The sequence below is a fragment of the Leuresthes tenuis genome, unplaced genomic scaffold (genome assembly GCF_036924035.1).
Source record: "Leuresthes tenuis unplaced genomic scaffold, fLeuTen1.0.hap1 SCAF_23, whole genome shotgun sequence".
NCBI classification, from domain to species: Eukaryota; Metazoa; Chordata; class Actinopteri; order Atheriniformes; family Atherinopsidae; genus Leuresthes; species Leuresthes tenuis.
In genome coordinates, this window is record NW_027325377.1 from 1408423 (window position 1) to 1429375 (window position 20953).

Genomic DNA, 20953 nt, shown 5'->3' on the forward strand with positions numbered 1-20953 from the left:
TGGAGCCTAACAGGACAAATAAAACAAGGTGTGAGGCAGCTGTTCTGTGGCTCCACCCCCTCCTGTGATGTCACAGCTCATGGGTAAACGCAGAGCTCCCGGATCAATCATTTACAGGACACAAGGGTCAGAGGTCAGACTGAATCCTGCTATCCGTTTGCTCTGGGAGGAGACGCCGGACGCTACTTCCTGTTTCTTCCACATTTATCAGAAGAGAAACACGGCTCAGGGTGGATTCTGCAGCTGCTGAACTCTCACGTGGCCGTTTGGCGCCTCGGATTTCACCATCGAGTCGTTTGATTTCATCCCAACATGTTTCATGCCGCCTCGGACATTCAGCCGCTCATCAGGAGGCGGGGGAGGATTAATGGGAGTGTGTGTGCGTGCCGAGAGTCCACATGGACACAAATCTCCTGATAAATCCTCTTTACTTTCCTCTGTTGGAGGCAGCTGCTTTGTTTGGCGATCCGTTCTGCCAACACCTGAGGCCACACAAACGCCGCCGTGAAATCAGAGAAAACACGCGTCAGTCAGCCCAAATGTTTGGAAAGTTTAGAAAATTTAAACTTTAAAAAGAGGTAAAAGAAAACCTCATTTTTTCAGCCAGATTTCAAAAGGCTGAGCATAAAATTCAATAAAAAAGATTTTTCTGTTATTTTCTCCTTTTCTGAACTCATGAACACAACTATGAAAAAAGCTGCTCCAACTTCTGACCTTTTTCATGTTTTTCTGTCATTTTATCCACAGAAAAACAACAGAAAACCAATAGAAAATTTAAAAACTTTAAAAAGAGGTAAAAGAAAACCTCATTTTTTCAGCCAGATTTCAAAAGGCTGAGCGATAAATTAAAAAATAAAATTCAATAAAACAAAGATTTTTCTGTTATTTTCTCCTTTTCTGAACTCATGAACACAACTATGAACAAAGCTGCTCCAACTTCTGACCTTTTTCATGTTTTTCTGTCATTTTATCCACAGAAAAACAACAGAAAATCAGTGAAAATTAAGACTTTAAAAAGAGGTAAAAGAAAACCTCATTTTTCAGCCAGATTTCAAAAGGCTGAGAGATAAATTAATGAGCGATAAATCAAAAAATAAAATTCAATAAAACAAAGAATTTTCTGTTATTTTCTCCTTTTTCATCCTTTTCTGAACTCATGAACAAAGCTGCTCCAACTTCTGACCTTTTTCATGTTTTTCTGTCATTTTATCCACAGAAAAACAACAGAAAACCAATAGAAAATTTAAAAACTTTAAAAAGAGGTAAAAGAAAACCTCATTTTTCAGCCAGATTTCAAAAGGCTGAGCGATAAATCAAAAATAAAATTCAATAAAACAAAGATTTTTCTGTTATTTTCTCCTTTTCTGAACTCATGAACCCAGCTATGAACAAAGCTGCTCCAACTTCTGACCTTTTTCATGTTTTTCTGTCATTTTATCCACAGAAAAACAACAGAAAATCAGTGAAATGAACGTCAGGAAGAACCAGAGAAATATCTTTCCATCAGATCCTGATTCTTCAGTGTCTGAGTGGCAGAGAACTGGTGTTCATATCTGTTAGCTTGTTCTCAGAGTCCAGGAATCATCAGTTAGGAGGAGGAACAGCAGCTCAGCATCTGTCACATCTGTCTGTTCGACAGCCAACAGGCTCAGAGTGTCTGACCCCCCCCCCCCCCCGGCTACACTACACTCTAAATTTCACCTGGACATCTTCCACATAAACACTTCCTGTTAGCTTTGAGCTAACGGCGTCACTGATACAGCGTTTTATTTCAATCATCAGTTAACTGGAACGTTTTGATCATGAAGACACTTTAATTCAGGGGATAATTCAGATAAAACACGTCTGTTTTCTCATGATAGTGAGTAGAAACGAGCCCTGAGGTTAATGTGGGACTTTCAGCCCGTTTTATTCAGCATGGAGGCGCTTAAGAGGTTAAGGTTTCCACTTCAGAACAGCAGCTCAGAGCAGGAAGTTTGATGAGGATCATGAAGATGCAGATTAGAGTTCAGACCACAGAGCGATTATAAAGACAGACACGATGAGTGTGTCAGAAAGACTAAAAGATTAACCGTTCTTAAGTCTAAAGAAACAACTGTCAGAGCTGTTAGCATGAAGGTGACAGGCAACCAGACCCAGTGTGAGCCCCAGAGTGAGCCCCAGTGTGAGCCCCAGTGTGAGCCCCAGTGTTAGCTCCAGTGTTAAACCCAGAGTGAGGCCCAGAGTGAGCTCTAGAGTGAGCTCAAGTGTGAGCCCCAGTGTGAGCCCCAGTGTGAGCCACAGTGTTAACCCCAGTGTGAGCCCCAGTGTTAGCTCCAGTGTTAAACCCAGAGTGAGGCCCAGAGTGAGCTCTAGAGTGAGCTCAAGTGTGAGCCCCAGTGTGAGCCCCAGTGTGAGCCCCAGAGTGAGCCCCAGAGTGAGCTCCAGAATGAGCCCCAGAGTGAGCACCAGTGTTAAACCCAGAGTGAGGCCCAGAGTGAGCTCTAGAGTGAGCTCAAGTGTGAGCCCCAGTGTGAGCCCCAGTGTGAGCCCCAGAGTGAGCCCCAGAGTGAGCTCTAGAGTGAGCTCAAGTGTGAGCCCCAGTGTGAGCACCAGTGTTAAACCCAGAGTGAGGCCCAGAGTGAGCTCTAGAGTGAGCTCAAGTGTGAGCCCCAGTGTGAGCCCCAGTGTGAGCCCCAGTGTGAGCCCCAGAGTGAGCCCCAGAGTGAGCTCTAGAGTGAGCTCTAGAGTGAGCTCAAGTGTGAGCCCCAGTGTGAGCCCCAGTGTTAAACCCAGAGTGAGCTCCAGAGTTAACCCCAGAGTGAGCCCCAGTGTGAGCACCAGTGTTAAACCCAGAGTGAGGCCCAGAGTGAGCTCAAGTGTGAGCTCTAGAGTGAGCTCAAGTGTGAGCCCCAGTGTGAGCCCCAGTGTGAGCCCCAGAGTGAGCCCCAGAGTGAGCTCTAGAGTTAGCCCCAGTGTGAGCACCAGTGTTAAACCCAGTGTGAGCCCCAGAGTGAGCCCCAGAGTGAGCTCAAGTGTGAGCCCCAGTGTGAGCCCCAGTGTGAGCCCCAGAGTGAGCCCCAGAGTGAGCTCTAGAGTTAGCCCCAGTGTGAGCACCAGTGTTAAACCCAGTGTGAGCCCCAGAGTGAGCCCCAGTGTGAGCTCCAGAGTTAACCCCAGAGTGAGCCCCAGAGTGAGCTCCAGAGTTAACCCCAGAGTGAGCCCCAGTGTGAGCACCAGTGTTAAACCCAGAGTGAGGCCCAGAGTGAGCTCTAGAGTGAGCTCAAGTGTGAGCCCCAGAGTGAGCCCCAGAGTGAGCTCTAGAGTGAGCCCCAGTGTGAGCACCAGTGTTAAACCCAGTGTGAGCCCCAGAGTGAGCCCCAGAGTGAGCTCTAGAGTGAGCTCCAGAGTTAACCCCAGAGTGAGCCCCAGTGTGAGCACCAGTGTTAAACCCAGAGTGAGGCCCAGAGTGAGCTCTAGAGTGAGCTCAAGTGTGAGCCCCAGAGTGAGCCCCAGAGTGAGCTCTAGAGTGAGCCCCAGTGTTAAACCCAGTGTGAGCCCCAGAGTGAGCCCCAGAGTGAGCTCTAGAGTGAGCCCCAGTGTGAGCCCCAGTGTGAGCTCCAGAGTTAACCCCAGAGTGAGCCCCAGTGTGAGCTCCAGTGTGAGTCAGTGTGAGCCCCAGAGTGAGCCCCAGTGTTAACCCCAGAGTGAGCCCCAGTGTGAGCTCCAGTGTGAGTCAGTGTGAGCCCCAGTGTTAAACCCAGAGTGAGGCCCAGAGTGAGCTCTAGAGTGAGCTCAAGTGTGAGCCCCAGTGTGAGCCCCAGAGTGAGCCCCAGAGTGAGCACCAGTGTGAGCACCAGTGTGAGCTCCAGTGTGAGTCAGTGTGAGCCCCAGAGTGAGCCCCAGTGTTAACCCCAGAGTGAGCCCCAGTGTGAGCCCCAGTGTTAACCCCAGTGTGAGCCACAGAGTGAGCCCCAGTGTTAACCCCAGAGTGAGGCCCAGAGTGAGCTCCAGTGTTAACCCCAGTGTGAGCCACAGTGTGAGCACCAGTGTTAAACCCAGAGTGAGACCCAGAGTGAGCTCTAGAGTGAGCTCAAGTGTGAGCCCCAGTGTGAGCCCCAGTGTGAGCCCCAGAGTGAGGCCCAGAGTGAGGCCCAGAGTGAGGCCCAGAGTGAGGCCCAGAGTGAGCTCTAGAGTGAGCTCAAGTGTGAGCCCCAGTGTGAGCCCCAGTGTGAGCCCCAGTGTTAACCCCAGTGTGAGCCACAGAGTGAGCCCCAGTGTTAACCCCAGAGTGAGGCCCAGAGTGAGCTCCAGTGTTAACCCCAGTGTGAGCCACAGTGTGAGCACCAGTGTGAGCCCCAGAGTGAGGCCCAGAGTGAGCTCTAGAGTGAGCCCCAGTGTGAGCCCCAGTGTTAACCCCAGTGTGAGCCCCAGTGTGAGCTCCAGTGTTAACCCCAGTGTGAGCCACAGTGTGAGCACCAGTGTGAGCACCAGTGTTAAACCCAGAGTGAGGCCCAGAGTGAGCTCTAGAGTGAGCTCAAGTGTGAGCCCCAGTGTGAGCCCCAGTGTGAGCCCCAGTGTGAGCCCCAGAGTGAGCTCTAGAGTGAGCTCAAGTGTGAGCCCCAGTGTTAAACCCAGAGTGAGCTCCAGAGTTAACCCCAGAGTGAGCCCCAGTGTGAGCACCAGTGTTAAACCCAGAGTGAGGCCCAGAGTGAGCTCTAGAGTGAGCTCAAGTGTGAGCCCCAGTGTGAGCCCCAGAGTGAGCTCTAGAGTGAGCTCAAGTGTGAGCCCCAGTGTGAGCCCCAGAGTTAACCCCAGAGTGAGCTCCACAGTTAACCCCAGAGTGAGCCCCAGTGTGAGCACCAGTGTTAAACCCAGTGTGAGCCCCAGAGTGAGCCCCAGAGTGAGCTCTAGAGTGAGCCCCAGTGTGATCCCCATTGTGAGCCCCAGAGTGAGCTCCAGAGTTAACCCCAGAGTGAGCCCCAGTGTGAGCTCCAGTGTGAGTCAGTGTGAGCCCCAGAGTGAGCCCCAGTGTTAACCCCAGAGTGAGCTCCAGTGTGAGTCAGTGTGAGCCCCAGTGTGAGCTCCAGAGTGAGGCCCAGAGTGAGCTCTAGAGTGAGCTCAAGTGTGAGCCCCAGTGTGAGCCCCAGAGTGAGCCCCAGAGTGAGCACCAGTGTGAGCTCCAGTGTGAGTCAGTGTGAGCCCCAGTGTTAACCCCAGAGTGAGCCCCAGTGTGAGCCCCAGTGTGAGCTCCAGTGTTAACCCCAGTGTGAGCCCCAGTGTGAGCCCCAGTGTGAGCCACAGTGTTAACCCCAGAGTGAGCTCCAGAGTGAGCTCCAGTGTGAACCCCAGAGTGAGCTCCAGAGTGAGCACCAGTGTTAAACCCAGAGTGAGGCCCAGAGTGAGCTCTAGAGTGAGCTCAAGTGTGAGCCCCAGAGTGAGCCCCAGAGTGAGCTCTAGAGTGAGCCCCAGTGTGAGCACCAGTGTTAAACCCAGTGTGAGCCCCAGAGTGAGCCCCAGAGTGAGCTCTAGAGTGAGCCCCAGTGTGAGCCCCAGTGTGAGCTCCAGAGTTAACCCCAGAGTGAGCCCCAGTGTGAGCTCCAGTGTGAGTCAGTGTGAGCCCCAGAGTGAGCCCCAGTGTTAACCCCAGAGTGAGCCCCAGTGTGAGCTCCAGTGTGAGTCAGTGTGAGCCCCAGTGTTAAACCCAGAGTGAGGCCCAGAGTGAGCTCTAGAGTGAGCTCAAGTGTGAGCCCCAGTGTGAGCCCCAGAGTGAGCCCCAGAGTGAGCACCAGTGTGAGCACCAGTGTGAGCTCCAGTGTGAGTCAGTGTGAGCCCCAGAGTGAGCCCCAGTGTTAACCCCAGAGTGAGCCCCAGTGTGAGCCCCAGTGTTAACCCCAGTGTGAGCCACAGAGTGAGCCCCAGTGTTAACCCCAGAGTGAGGCCCAGAGTGAGCTCCAGTGTTAACCCCAGTGTGAGCCACAGTGTGAGCACCAGTGTTAAACCCAGAGTGAGACCCAGAGTGAGCTCTAGAGTGAGCTCAAGTGTGAGCCCCAGTGTGAGCCCCAGTGTGAGCCCCAGAGTGAGGCCCAGAGTGAGGCCCAGAGTGAGGCCCAGAGTGAGCTCTAGAGTGAGCTCAAGTGTGAGCCCCAGTGTGAGCCCCAGTGTGAGCCCCAGTGTTAACCCCAGTGTGAGCCACAGAGTGAGCCCCAGTGTTAACCCCAGAGTGAGGCCCAGAGTGAGCTCCAGTGTTAACCCCAGTGTGAGCCACAGTGTGAGCACCAGTGTGAGCCCCAGAGTGAGGCCCAGAGTGAGCTCTAGAGTGAGCCCCAGTGTGAGCCCCAGTGTTAACCCCAGTGTGAGCCCCAGTGTGAGCTCCAGTGTTAACCCCAGTGTGAGCCACAGTGTGAGCACCAGTGTTAACCCCAGTGTGAGCCACAGTGTGAGCACCAGTGTTAAACCCAGAGTGAGGCCCAGAGTGAGCTCTAGAGTGAGCTCAAGTGTGAGCCCCAGTGTGAGCCCCAGTGTGAGCCCCAGTGTGAGCCCCAGAGTGAGCTCTAGAGTGAGCTCAAGTGTGAGCCCCAGTGTTAAACCCAGAGTGAGCTCCAGAGTTAACCCCAGAGTGAGCCCCAGTGTGAGCACCAGTGTTAAACCCAGAGTGAGGCCCAGAGTGAGCTCTAGAGTGAGCTCAAGTGTGAGCCCCAGTGTGAGCCCCAGAGTGAGCTCTAGAGTGAGCTCAAGTGTGAGCCCCAGTGTGAGCCCCAGAGTTAACCCCAGAGTGAGCTCCACAGTTAACCCCAGAGTGAGCCCCAGTGTGAGCACCAGTGTTAAACCCAGTGTGAGCCCAAGAGTGAGCCCCAGAGTGAGCTCTAGAGTGAGCCCCAGTGTGATCCCCATTGTGAGCCCCAGAGTGAGCTCCAGAGTTAACCCCAGAGTGAGCCCCAGTGTGAGCTCCAGTGTGAGTCAGTGTGAGCCCCAGAGTGAGCCCCAGTGTTAACCCCAGAGTGAGCTCCAGTGTGAGTCAGTGTGAGCCCCAGTGTGAGCTCCAGAGTGAGGCCCAGAGTGAGCTCTAGAGTGAGCTCAAGTGTGAGCCCCAGTGTGAGCCCCAGAGTGAGCCCCAGAGTGAGCACCAGTGTGAGCTCCAGTGTGAGTCAGTGTGAGCCCCAGTGTTAACCCCAGAGTGAGCCCCAGTGTGAGCCCCAGTGTGAGCTCCAGTGTTAACCCCAGTGTGAGCCCCAGTGTGAGCCCCAGTGTGAGCCACAGTGTTAACCCCAGAGTGAGCTCCAGAGTGAGCTCCAGTGTGAACCCCAGAGTGAGCTCCAGAGTGAGCTCCAGTGTGAACCCCAGAGTGAGCTCCAGTGTGAGCCAATGTTAACCCCAGTGTTAACCCCAGTGTGAGCTCCAGTGTTAACCCCAGTGTTAACCCCAGAGTGAGCCACAGAGTGAGCCCCAGTGTTAACCCCAGAGTGAGCCACAGTGTGAGCTCCAGTGTTAACCCCAGTGTGAGCCCCAGTGTGAGCCCCAGAGTGAGCTCCAGTGTTAACCCCAGTGTGAGCCACAGAGTGAGCCCCAGTGTTAACCCCAGAGTGAGCCACAGTGTTAACCCCAGAATGAGCTCCAGTGTGAACCCCAGAGTGAGCTCCAGTGTGAACCCCAGAGTGAGCTCCAGAGTGAGCTCCAGAGTGAGCTCCAGAGTGAGCCCCAGAGTGAGCCCCAGTGTTAGCTCCAGTGTTAGCTCCAGTGTTAGCTCCAGAGTGAGCTCCAGAGTGAGCTCCAGAGTGAGCCCCAGAGTGAGCCCCAGTGTTAGCTCCAGTGTTAGCTCCAGAGTGAGCTCCAGAGTGAGCTCCAGAGTGAGCCCCAGAGTGAGCCCCAGTGTTAGCTCCAGTGTGAGCTCCAGTGTTAACCCCAGTGTTAACCCCAGTGTGAGCACCAGTGTGAGCTCCAGTGAGCTCCAGAGTGAGCTCCAGAGTGAGCCCCAGAGTGAGCCCCAGTGTTAGCTCCAGTGTTAGCTCCAGAGTGAGCTCCAGAGTGAGCTCCAGAGTGAGCCCCAGAGTGAGCCCCAGTGTTAGCTCCAGTGTGAGCTCCAGTGTTAACCCCAGTGTTAACCCCAGTGTGAGCACCAGTGTGAGCTCCAGTGTTAGCTCCAGAGTGAGCTCCAGAGTGAGGCCCAGAGTGAGCCACAGTGTTAACCCCAGTGTGAGCACCAGTGTGAGCTCCAGTGTTAGCTCCAGAGTGAGCTCCAGAGTGAGCTCCAGAGTGAGGCCCAGTGTGAGCTCCAGTGTGAACCCCAGAGTGAGCTCCAGAGTGAGCTCCAGAGTGAACCCCAGAGTGAGCCCCAGTGTTAGCTCCAGAGTGAGCTCCAGTGTGAGCTCCAGTGTTAACCCCAGTGTTAACCCCAGTGTGAGCTCCAGAGTGAGCTCCAGTGTTAGCTCCAGAGTGAGCTCCAGAGTGAGCTCCAGTGTTAGCTCCAGTGTGAGCTCCAGAGTGAGCCCCAGAGTGAGCCCCAGAGTGAGCCCCAGAGTGAGCCGCAGTGTTAACTCCAGTGTTAGCTCCAGTGTTAGCTCCAGAGTGAGCCCCAGAGTGAGCCACAGTGTGAGCTCCAGTCTTAACCCCAGTGTTAAACCCAGTGTGAGCTCCAGAGTGAGCTCCAGTGTTAGCTCCAGTGTTAACCCCAGTGTGAGCTCCAGAGTGAGCTCCAGTGTTAGCTCCAGTGTGAGCTCCAGTGTTAGCTCCAGTGTGAGCTCCAGTGTTAACCCCAGTGTTAACCCCAGTGTGAGCTCCAGAGTGAGCTCCAGTGTTAGCTCCAGAGTGAGCTCCAGTGTTAGCTCCAGTGTGAGCTCCAGAGTGAGCCCCAGAGTGAGCCCCAGAGTGAGCCCCAGAGTGAGCCGCAGTGTTAACTCCAGTGTTAGCTCCAGTGTTAGCTCCAGTGTGAGCCCCAGTGTGAGCCCCAGTGTGAGCCCCAGTGTGAGCCCCAGTGTTAACCCCCGCTCCTCAGCTATTACTGTGTTATTTTGATCGACTTTACTGTACAACTCACTGAATAAAGTAACCCCCCAGGTTCAGGTGGGAGAGGAAGAGCTAATCAAAACAACCTCATTAAGTTAGAACAATCTCATTGATTGATATTAATTCAAAGCGCTTTTAAATGGTAAGTTCTGTTTTTTCCTATTTGCATGTTGGTTGGTAACTGCCAGAGAAAAGAGGAAGATGGTTTAATGACAGGGAAATACCGTTTTTAACAATTAGAGTTCAGTAAATTCTGTCTTTAGATGCAGCAGAGAAAGAGAAGCCAGACGAACAGAGAGAAAGAATTCTTAAAAATGTTCAGTCATGCTGTCACTGAGAGTAAAGACAGATTCATATCCCAGGTCTAATTCTTAATTTAGGTGGTTGGCGGTAGCAGTGATACTGGGTCTGAGTAACGGGTCCCATTAGAACTTCACATCCAGCCTCTGGTGATGGGAATCAATACGATTCAAATTAACTAGAAGAAGATAAAAACTACCACACACAGGTGGAGAGTTTCTCCCTTAATGTTTGATAAGTTCTGATCAGAGATGACAAACACTGAGATTATACAGGGCCAATGGGAAGATTTCTGCTGAGTCACTGGTCTGCGCTAAAAGACAGTTGATTGGATTATTTTGTTGGTGGTACAGAGCTGCTACTGAAGCTTTCAGCTGAAATTTTAGCTTTATGGATAAATGCCGAAATGGGAGGAAAGGTGGGGGGGAAGCTGCCTTATTTAAAAGATACATTCCAGTGTAAAGAGATCTCACTTCTTTTGAATATCTTAGTTTTATTTTAAAGGGTGTTTTTAAAATTCTGTTCTTAATCATTCACAGATCTCCAGGATACTGTGCAAGTTTTGATGTTTTACAAGTTTTACCTCGACTGATTTGAACTATTTTATCTTGACCGGATGGTAAAGCCAAAGGATTTTCTCCTGTGCTGGACAGGTTTGGTTTGTGGCAACATGTAACAGAACCGACCCACCTTCGAGGTCACACTCTGGACCTGGTTATTTCCAGCTTCTCAGATAAGAAGAGGTGCATTAAAGAGAAAACAAGTGCTCAGTTCAGGTATAGCTATGTCACCAACAGTCTGTTGACGGACTGCTGGATCATTTCAACTTGAAAACTTTGAATGTAATGGAAGCTGTTGCACCGATAAGAACCAAGAGCAGCTCTGAGCAAACAGAAAACACCATGAAGAAACACCACGTTGCAGGAAAGCTGAACGTAAGTGGAGGAAAACAAAGCTTCAGATTCACTCTGAGCTGTACTAACAAACCCTAAACCCTAACAAACCGTGTAGTTCTAACAGTGAGCTGTGCAAGGCCAGAGAGCTGCATTTATCTGAACTGATTAATAAGAACTCTGTTTGCTATAGAGGGTCATAAAACTGCCCAAAAGATCACCGGCTGCCCTCTGCCCAGCCTGGAAAACATCTCCACATCCTGCTGTCTCAGAAAAACCATCACAGGAGACCCTGCCTACCCCCCGTTTGGTCTGTTGCCCTCGGGGAGACGCTACAGGTCTAACACCAGCAGACTGACCAAGAGCTCCTTCCCCGGGCCATAAGAACTGCAAACACCCCCGGACAGTAACCACCCTACCCATCTACCTCCTGTTTCAGCACCTTTGACAGCACTGTGCCACATCTGTGCCTTAATAATGTTTACAGCAACTTATTCACACTTCTGTATCCATATTATTCTATTTATTGCACTACAGTTATAGCTCATTTCCATTGAGCATTTTACTGTCTTTCTTGCTGCTTTTCAACCATCTTTAACCAGGTTCTGGTTCGGCTCCGATGACCCAACTAAAACCTGAGAGGAACTCTGAGCCGATGTTCCTCCTCTGCAGCTTCACTTCATGCTCATGATGAAGTGGAACAGCACTGGTTCAGAGTTTTAAACGTGAGGTTACACAGTTTTTGTTGGTCTAATGGCTGACCAGAACCCTGCTGGTGCCAATGCTGTGGAAACAAAGAACCGGATCAGGAACCACAGCTGGAACCACAGCTGGAACCACAGCTGGAACCACAGCTGGAACCTCCAGATTTACCAGCATCGTGTCAGTCTTGTTGGGGGCTAATTTACACTTTCGCAGATCTTTGAAAACCAAATGAAACAGAGTCTGATTCGAGGTATTTTAGAACACTTTAGGTGCTCAGAGGAGGAACCACGTGGCAGTAAAGTGTTTATTGTGCAGCTTCGTGGAAGTCAACTTCCTCTTTAGTGACCCATTAACTGGGTTTGATCTGCAGATTCTTTCCTGTTTGTTTAATCAAACCAAGTCTGTTAATGATTACATTTCCATCAATTACTGACCGTCTCAGGCGTTTCTGCCACAGAGGAATCAGGACACTTTCAAGGTTTACAGCACCGGGGAGCGTGGAGGCAATCTTCATGAGCGGTGAGAGTGGGAATCGAACCGCCAACCTTCCGGTTATTGGACGACCCATTCTAAGCACCGAGCCGCCCTGTTTCACACCTCAGTAACTCGGCTTTAACGACACGTTTTATTCAAATGACAGCCTCTTACAGGTAACCAGGCTCAGGAATAATTAACTGACCTACACATTTTCTTTTCATTGGCTGCTTCGGCCTCAGACTGACGTGCAGTGATCCATAAAGTCTCCGAATGTGTGACAGCAACCAGCTGCTAAACATCTGTGGCTTCAGCCGCCTTAAAATCATCACGACCACATGTCGCTACGCTCGATTCACTCCAGCTGATCGGTGTTCTGGAGGAGGAGAAGCGAGGAGATCAACAGCCAAGATGGCCGTCCATTCACCAGCAGATTTGGAGGTTTAGGACGGTGGGACACCATCTAGGGTTAGGGTTTAGGACGGTGGGACACCATCTAGGGTTAGGGTTAGCCCAGCTGTGGCGGTTTAGGATGGTGAGACACCATCTAGGGTTAGGGTTTAGGATGGTGGGACACCATCTAGGGTTAGGGTTAGCCCAGCTGTGGCGGTTTAGAACGGTGGGACACCATCTAGGGTTAGGGTTAGCCCAGCTGTGGAGGTTTAGGACGGTGGGACACCATCTAGGGTTAGCCCAGCTGTGGAGGTTTAGGACGGTGGGACACCATCTAGGGTTAGGGTTAGCCCAGCTGTGGCGGTTTAGGATGGTGAGACACCATCTAGGGTTAGGGTTTAGGATGGTGGGACACCATCTAGGGTTAGGGTTAGCCCAGCTGTGGCGGTTTAGGACGGTGGGACACCATCTAGGGTTAGCCCAGCTGTGGAGGTTTAGGACGGTGGGACACCATCTAGGGTTAGGGTTAGCCCAGCTGTGGCGGTTTAGGATGGTGAGACACCATCTAGGGTTAGGGTTTAGGACGGTGGGACACCATCTAGGGTTAGGGTTAGCCCAGCTGTGGAGGTTTAGGACGGTGGGACACCATCTAGGGTTAGGGTTAGCCCAGCTGTGGAGGTTTAGGATGGTGAGACACCATCTAGGGTTAGGGTTTAGGATGGTGGGACACCATCTAGGGTTAGGGTTAGCCCAGCTGTGGAGGTTTAGGACGGTGGGACACCATCTAGGGTTAGGGTTTAGGATGGTGGGACACCATCTAGGGTTAGGGTTAGCCCAGCTGTGGAGGTTTAGGACGGTGGGACACCATCTAGGGTTAGGGTTAGCCCAGCTGTGGAGGTTTAGGACGGTGGGACACCATCTAGGGTTAGGGTTAGCCCAGCTGTGGAGGTTTAGGATGGTGAGACACCATCTAGGGTTAGGGTTTAGGATGGTGAGACACCATCTAGGGTTAGGGTTTAGGACGGTGGGACACCATCTAGGGTTAGGGTTAGCCCAACTGTGGAGGTTTAGGATGGTGAGACACCATCTAGGGTTAGGGTTTAGGATGGTGGGACACCATCTAGGGTTAGGGTTAGCCCAGCTGTGGAGGTTTAGGACGGTGGGACACCATCTAGGGTTAGGGTTAGCCCATCTGTGGAGGTTTAGGACGGTGGGACACCATCTAGGGTTAGCCCAGCTGTGGGTCTTTCAGGTCGTATCTGAGAGTCGTCAACAAGGTGTGAATGACTGTGAGAAGAGGCTCAAGGCAGTAAACCTTTCCCAGTTTCCCTGAATGCTTCTCCTCTTCAGACCATCTCTTTGTGCAGAACGTGTCAATAGGTCATCTGATAGGATAACCAGGAGGGTCAGTAAGGTCAAAGTGCACCGAGGCGAATGACTCCAGAAGGGCTGAAACGCTCCAAACAGCAGCTAAAGTCTGTCAACCGAGTCATTCGGGACAGCTTTTCTGGTCGTTGTTGGATATTTGGTGATGTTTCTGAACCTCTTCTGTCCCGTCGACCCGTTGAACAGAACAAAGCGATCAGCTCAGAGGGCGCCGCCGCGTCCTCTGCTGCGTTCGCCTGCTTATCTCTGTTAGATATTAAACTGCAGCCTGGACGAGTAAACATGCGAAGCAGCTCTATCGCCACGGAAACGCCCCACACACACACACATACACAGGCATTGCCACGGCAACTAGTATGTCAGTACTGTCAGTAAAACAGACTTATTTAAGACATTTGTACATTAATCTGCTGAGTTATGAAATAAATCAAACATTAAAAATCAGGATTTTCTCCATTTTTCTCCTGAACTGAATGTTTTTCAGTGAAAGAAGAAAAAGAAGCAGCTCTATTCCTCTTTTTTGGGCATAAAAATCACGGCTCCTGTTAGCTTATCACATTTCTGAGTCTCCATGGAAACAGGACATCTTATCGCCTCGGCGAGTCGCGATGTGTTCACGTCTGTTGTGACGCGGCGGGTCGACACTTGTATTGATCGTGTATCAGAGTGTATCTGCTGTGTGACGATTGATTAGCTGTCCTGTGATTGTTCAGCAGCATCGAGGCCACGTCGCTCTGCTGGGAGCCGCTTCTCATTTATCTCCCTGTAACCTACATACTGAGTGAACCCTGCTGCAGCGACGGGTCCACCAGGGACCACAGACCCCCCCACCACCAGTCTTAAAGGAGCCAGAACGCAGGTCATAAACAGCCACTGTACAGTTTCAGCTACTTTCTCTGGAGTTATTCATTCCTTTTAATATTACTGAACTTCACAATTTAAGAAAGATCTGAAGAAGAGTTAAACACAGAAGCCATCCAAAGAATTCAGACCCAACAGCCAGAAGACAGTCGTTTTTCCCTGTTTCACAGACCTTTTTGTGTGTAATTCCTGTCAGATAATCACAGCATCCATTTGTAACGACAAAGTGCAAAGAAAGATGCAAAGAAGCGCTTTCTAATGAGTTTAAAATGCAGGCGTCCTCACAGGGAACAAGCCTGAAGCTGCATTACATCCGGCAGTCTGCATGGACGCCACTTTCTGTTGTTCCTGACAGTTTTAGGGCTTCTGTGTGAGACAGAGTTGATAAATGTGTTTCTGTAAAGGAAAAGTAAACTGTGTGCACTGTTGTAATTCTCAGTAAAATTACCATATTTACCCGGGTGTCGTGCGCCGTTAGCCTCTTTTTACAATGATTTTGCTAAGTTTAACTAACAGTTCCTGCTGCCCACACATTCTAAACAAAGCCAATTGTTTTACTTGCTTCTCATTTTTTAGCAAAGTTACACAAACGGCTTCCCTATTTTTACAGTGTTTTTGCTAGGTTTAACTAACATCTCTTACTGCCTACAGTATTTGAGCTAAGCTAGTTGTTTTCCCCTTGCTTCCAGGGTTTGAGCTAAGCTAATAGTTTCCTTTTTAAGGGTTTTTGCTAAGTTTAACTAACATCTCTTACTGCCTACAGTATTTGAGCTAAGCTAGTTGTTTTCCCCTTGCTTCCAGGGTTTGAGCTAAGCTAATAGTTTCCTTTTTAAGGGTTTTTGCTAAGTTTAACTAACAGTTCCTGCTGCCCACAGATTCTAAACAAAGCCAATTGTTTTATTTGCTTCTCATTTTTTAGCAAAGTTACACAAACGGCTTCCCTATTTTTACAGTGTTTTTGCTAAGTTTAACTAACATCTCTTGCTGCCCATAGTATTTGAGCTAAACTAATTGTTTTCCCCTTGCTTCCAGGGTTTGAGCTAAGCTAATAGTTTCCTTTTTAAGGGTTTTTGCTAAGTTTAACTAACATCTCTTACTGCCTACAGTATTTGAGCTAAGCTAGTTGTTTTCCCCTTGCTTCCAGGGTTTGAGCTAAGCTAATAGTTTCCTTTTTAAGGGTTTTTGCTAAGTTTAACTAACAGTTCCTGCTGCCCACAGATTCTAAACAAAGCCAATTGTTTTACTTGCTTCTCATTTTTTAGCAAAGTTACACAAACGGCTTCCCTATTTTTACAGTGTTTTTGCTAAGTTTAACTAACATCTCTTGCTGCCTACAGTATTTGAGCTAAGCTAGTTGTTTTCCCCTGGCTTCCAGGGTTTGAGCTAAGCTAACAGTTTCCTTATTTAATTTTTTTCCAGGTTTACTAACTAATGCCATGGCCCACAGAGTCTGAGCTAAAACTAGGTTAATTGTTTTCTTTGCCTTCTACTTTTTAGCTAAGCTACACTAACAGTTTCCCCATTTTTACAGTGTTTTTGCTTGGTTTACCAACAGGTTTCACAGCGAACAGTCTGGCCTAAGCAAGGCTAATTGTTTTTCTCTGCTTTGAGTGTTTTTGTCAAGCTTATCTAACAGTTCCCACTGCCAGAGTTTGAGCTAAGCTAGAGTAGTTGCTTTCCCCTGTTTCCATTGTTTCGGTGAAGCTAATTGCCCCCCCCCCCCCGTCCCCATTGTTTGTGCAGAGCAGAGTTTCCACTGCCCAGTGTTTGACAGCGTCACACTCCAGCTGCTCAGATTAATTAGTTAAGATTACAAACAGCTTTATCACCGCTGGCTGTTTTGAACCTAAACTGCTATCGATGTTGGTCCTGCAGCTGTGACACAGGACTCAGCAGCACATGTTCACCATCTGACCTGATTTCACAGCGACACAAAGTACATTTTCACCTACAGTGTGGTTTCAGAGCAGCCCTTTAAGGGCCTGAACACTGAAGGAGGCTAAAAATAATCCACAATAATCCTGAAAGTGCTGAAGTCTTCATTCCTGCTCAGAGGGTCAGCACACCCATTAAGGCTCAAAGAAACGGCCTCATTACCTCTGTGTGAAAACAGTACCACACACACACACATTACCACAGGATACCACACGCATTACCACAGGATACCACACGCATTACCACAGGATACCACACGCATTACCACAGGATACCACATGCATTACCACAGGATACCACACGCATTACCACAGGATACCACACGCATTACCACAGGATACCACAGACATTACCACAGGATACCACAGACATTACCACAGGATACCACAGGATACCACACGCATTACCACAGGATACCACAGACATTACCACAGGATACCACAGACATTACCACAGGATACCACAGACATTACCACAGGATACCACACGCATTACCACAGGATACCACACGCATTACCACAGGATACCACACGCATTACCACAGGATACCACACGCATTACCACAGGATACCACAGACATTACCACAGGATACCACAGACATTACCACAGGATACCACAGACATTACCACAGGATACCACAGACATTACCACAGGATACCACAGACATTACCACAGGATACCACACGCATTACCACAGGATACCACACGCATTACCACAGGATACCACACGCATTACCACAGGATACCACACGCATTACCACAGGATACCACACGCATTACCACAGGATACCACACGCATTACCACAGGATACCACACGCATTACCACAGGATACCACACGCATTACCACAGGATACCACAGACATTACCACAGGATACCACAGACATTACCACAGGATACCACAGACATTACCACAGGATCCTACAGGATATTACACAGATAACTACCACAGAGACCTGGAGGAGGAGATGGGTTTCATCTTATCAGAGGTGATCAGATGAAGCTTTACTGTATGAAAACACTGTAAAATACACACTAATAATTATCGTCATGATCAAATCTAACTGCTTTGTGGATGTAAAGGACAAATTAAAGACGCCTTTTTGTCTTTTTGAGGAAAAAAAAAAGTCTTCAAACTCCCAGTTTGTCACACAAAAAGTAAAAAAAAAGTCCAAACATTCGGTCAACTTTGGCGAAGACAAAGAGCAAATCTCCACCTGTTTTTGCTCGAAACAGTTGATCAATGACCAGAAAAGTTGCTTATGGACAGTTTGTGCTCCAGTTAAGATTAGAAGCACAGAAGCAACCAGATACACACAGATTTCACAGTGACGTTTCAGAGCCTAAAACAGAAGCGTTCACTTATTTTCGTGTCCATTTTTCTCCTGAAACGTCTGTTTCTGAACTAATTTCAGACGTTTTAAACACACGAGGAGACCATGAGGCCACAGCTACTGCTCCTGCTCGTGTTCTGGATCCTGGGCCACCATTAAACGGACCACCACCGGTTCACTTCCTGTTTGTCTCAACAACCACATGCTCAGAGGTAAACAAGCCCCGCCTCCTTTCAGTGACATCACACATTCACATTCTACGTCAGTTTTTAAACGATCAAACTGAACGCTCGGAGTATCAGATCGATCTTTAAGAAGCATCATCATCATCATCATCATCATCACCCCAAGGAGCCGTCAGGACAAAACGGGTCAGATGACCCGCAGCGCTGCGTCTGATTGGCTGCTCCGATACCCGATTCCCACATTAAAAACAGAAATCTCATGTTCTTAAAGACTAACTGCGGTCCAGCTTACCTGTCACCGGTCCACAAGAGAGAACCAGAACCGGCGGTCTGTCTGTCTGCTGCAGGACGGAGCGGATTACTGCAGAACCAGGTCGAGCTGCTGCAGACTGTCCACCCGTTTAAGCCTCCAGTAATGACTAATGATGGACAGGTGGGGGAGGGGCAGAGCTTGTAGGTGAGCCAACAGGTGGCAGATGGCGAGGAAGCACTGACCCGACTTAAAGCCGAGAGAAAGAATGACCCGGTTACACTGAGGGACAGAACTTTATCCTCCCCTCTGCCCTTTAAATATGTCCTTATTGTCATCATTTATATTCATGACGCCTTTCTCATGATGTTGGAATAAAGTTTGATCTCAAACTGTTTCACTTTAATCAGATTTGACTTTATTGATGGAACTGATCAACACTTTAATGATCAATTCTCCTCACATATACATCTTTTAGTGCTCCATCATATCTCAATATCTTGGATATTTTCATAAAAACAAACAAGAAAAACCTCCAAACAAACATTTGGATACAAATATATATAGAAATGAATATATGAATATGAGGACTCATTTTAACTTGAATGAGAAATTAAATTATTGATAAACCCTCTGATCAATGGGTCAATTTTCACTGTTTCCTGAAGTTTAAACTTGCTTCATTTAAAAAAAAAAAAAAAAAACTTTAACTTTACATGTTTACATGAACCTGCTTCCTGTCTACTTATGAGGTCACAGCTTTCCCTGCAGGCCACGCCCACCTCGCCCTCTGGGATCAATAAAGTTCCTGCAGGTTTCACTTCCTGTTTTTCATCTTTTAGTGACATCACAGCTGCTTCAGACTCTGAACTGAACCTTCTAACCTTCTGTTACTGATCAGTAAACTGATCTTTGACCCAATCACAGCTGTGTGAGAGGGACCCACTGATTCATTTTAACAGGTCCTGAATCAGCTGTTCAGAGTATTGATCAGCAGATTACAGATTAAACAGATGATTGATCAGCTGGTCAGAGTTGAGCTTTTGTTCTGAGTCGAGGGGAAGAGGAACTCGTGCATGAGACCTGTTCTTTGGTTAGGAGAGACCCAAGTTTCCTGTTCCCAGAAATAAAGGTTCTCATTTCAATCAAACGTTCAGTTCACCAAACACAGCTTCCTGTTCCCAAAATAAAGGTTCTCATTTCAAACGAACGTTCAGTTCACCAAACACAGCTTCCTGTTCCCAAAATAAAGGTTCTCATTTCAAACAAACGTTCAGTTCACCAAACACAGCTTCCTGTTCCCAGAAATAAAGGTTCTCATTCCATTAAGGAACGTTCAGTTCACCAAACACAGCTTCCTGTTCCCAAAATAAAGGTTCTCATTTCAAACGAACGTCCAGTTCACCAAACACAGCTTCCTGTTCCCAAAATAAAGGTTCTCATTTCAAACGAACGTTCAGTTCTCTGAACACAGCTTCCTGTTCCCAGAAATAAAGGTTCTCATTTCAACAAGGAACGTTCAGTTCACCAAACACAGCTTCCTGTTCCCAAAAATAAAGGTTCTCATAAAGGTTCTCATTTCAAACTAACGTTCAGTTCACCAAACACAGCTTCCTGTTCCCAGAAATAAAGGTTCTCATTTCAAACGAACGTCCAGTTCACCAAACACAGCTTCCTGTTCCCAGAAATAAAGGTTCTCATTTCAAACGAGGAACGTTCAGTTCACCAAACACAGCTTCCTGTTCCCAGAAATAAAGGTTCTCATTTCAAACGAGGAACGTTCAGTTCACCAAACACAGCTTCCTGTTCCCAAAAATAAAGGTTCTCATTTCAACAAGGAACGTTCAGTTCACCGAACACAGCTTCCTGTTCCCAGAAAAACTATCTTTTGATGTGGAAATGGTTTAAAATCAGCTTCCTGAAAAAGGAAGAAGTTTCCTGTTGATCATTCAGCCCTGACCAACTGTTCAAAATCCACCACCAGAACCAGATCTGGACCCCAGGTGTGTCTGGGACCCAGTGGAGTCTGAACTTTCTGAGTTACAGTAAATCTCTCAGCAGGATCTGTGGCCTAAAATCAGACAACATTGTGCCACTCGACTCCTGATCGGTTTCCTGTTTCACGCCGTGATCCCAGCAACACCTGGCAGGTACGGTTACATCACCCCGTCACCAAGGCAACCACACACACACAAACAGGATGGGCTCCCAGGGACCGCCTGGCAACAGAAACCGTGTGGGATGTTTTCACTTTGATCTCATGGAAGATTTAATGAGGAAGAAGGTGAGAAAGTTCAGGTCCGAACTCTCCGAACATCCAGAAACAGGCCGTCAGAAACAGGCCGTCAGAAACGGCGACCTCTGACCCCAACGAGCTCAGAGCTCCATGCAGCGTTTCTAAGAGAAAAACCCCCGACAGGTGCGGCAGGCCGGTCTGTCGGAGCAGAACCGAACCCTCTGCTCACAGAACCATAGAACCACAGCTACAAATTCACTCAAAAATAATCAAAACTCAGACGAAAATGATCAAATATTAAAGATAAAAAGAGATGAACTACGTCAAACTTTACTCTATGAGAAAGAAGTTCTGTTCAGTGTTCTGTTCCGTGTTCTGCTCAGTGTTCTGTTCCGTGTTCTGTTCCGTGTTCTGTTCCGTGTTCTGTTCTGGTCCGGTCTGTGTTCTGCTCAGTGAGTTCTCTGGTTTCCAGTAAACTCAAAATTCAATCTCCATTAAAACGTTATTTTCTGCATTTGAACCTGAGGCCGAACAGAACCTGCAGAACCTCTGGGTTCAGAAACTCTGACTCTGCTTCAGCCACAAAGAGACAAAACTACAGAAAGAAGCTGCAGCCCGATGCAAAGATGCAAAGATGCAAAGATGCACAGCAGCTCGTGGACCGGCGACAGAACGTGACCTCAGACTGATGCGGGACGAGAAACCAACAGATGACGTCAGACAGGTGCAGCGCGAGACAAACGGGATCCAAACAGAAACATCCAGAACACCACTGAAGCCACACGGCACGCGCACACCTGAGCCCCGCGCCACCTGCACAGGTCGCCGAGCTGCCCCCCTCCACTGTCACGTGCTGCAGAGGTCGGCTCAACCTCTGCTGTCCAGAACCGGAACCGGCCGCCCGCGGCAGCACGAACCCTGACCACCAAACAAAAGGCCGGGGACACGCGCCTGGTGGCGGGGTGCCGCACACACCTGTAAGCCGTTCAGCTCGGCTGGTTCTGCCTGGTTCTGAGAC

General features: G+C 48.9%; 1 protein-coding gene across 1 annotated transcript in view; it reads right to left on the reverse strand.

The window, feature by feature from the left end:
- The window catches only part of eps8a (EGFR pathway substrate 8a, signaling adaptor), a 70407-nt gene that overhangs the window by 49172 nt on the left and 282 nt on the right, over positions 1-20953 (reverse strand). The window lies entirely within an intron of this gene.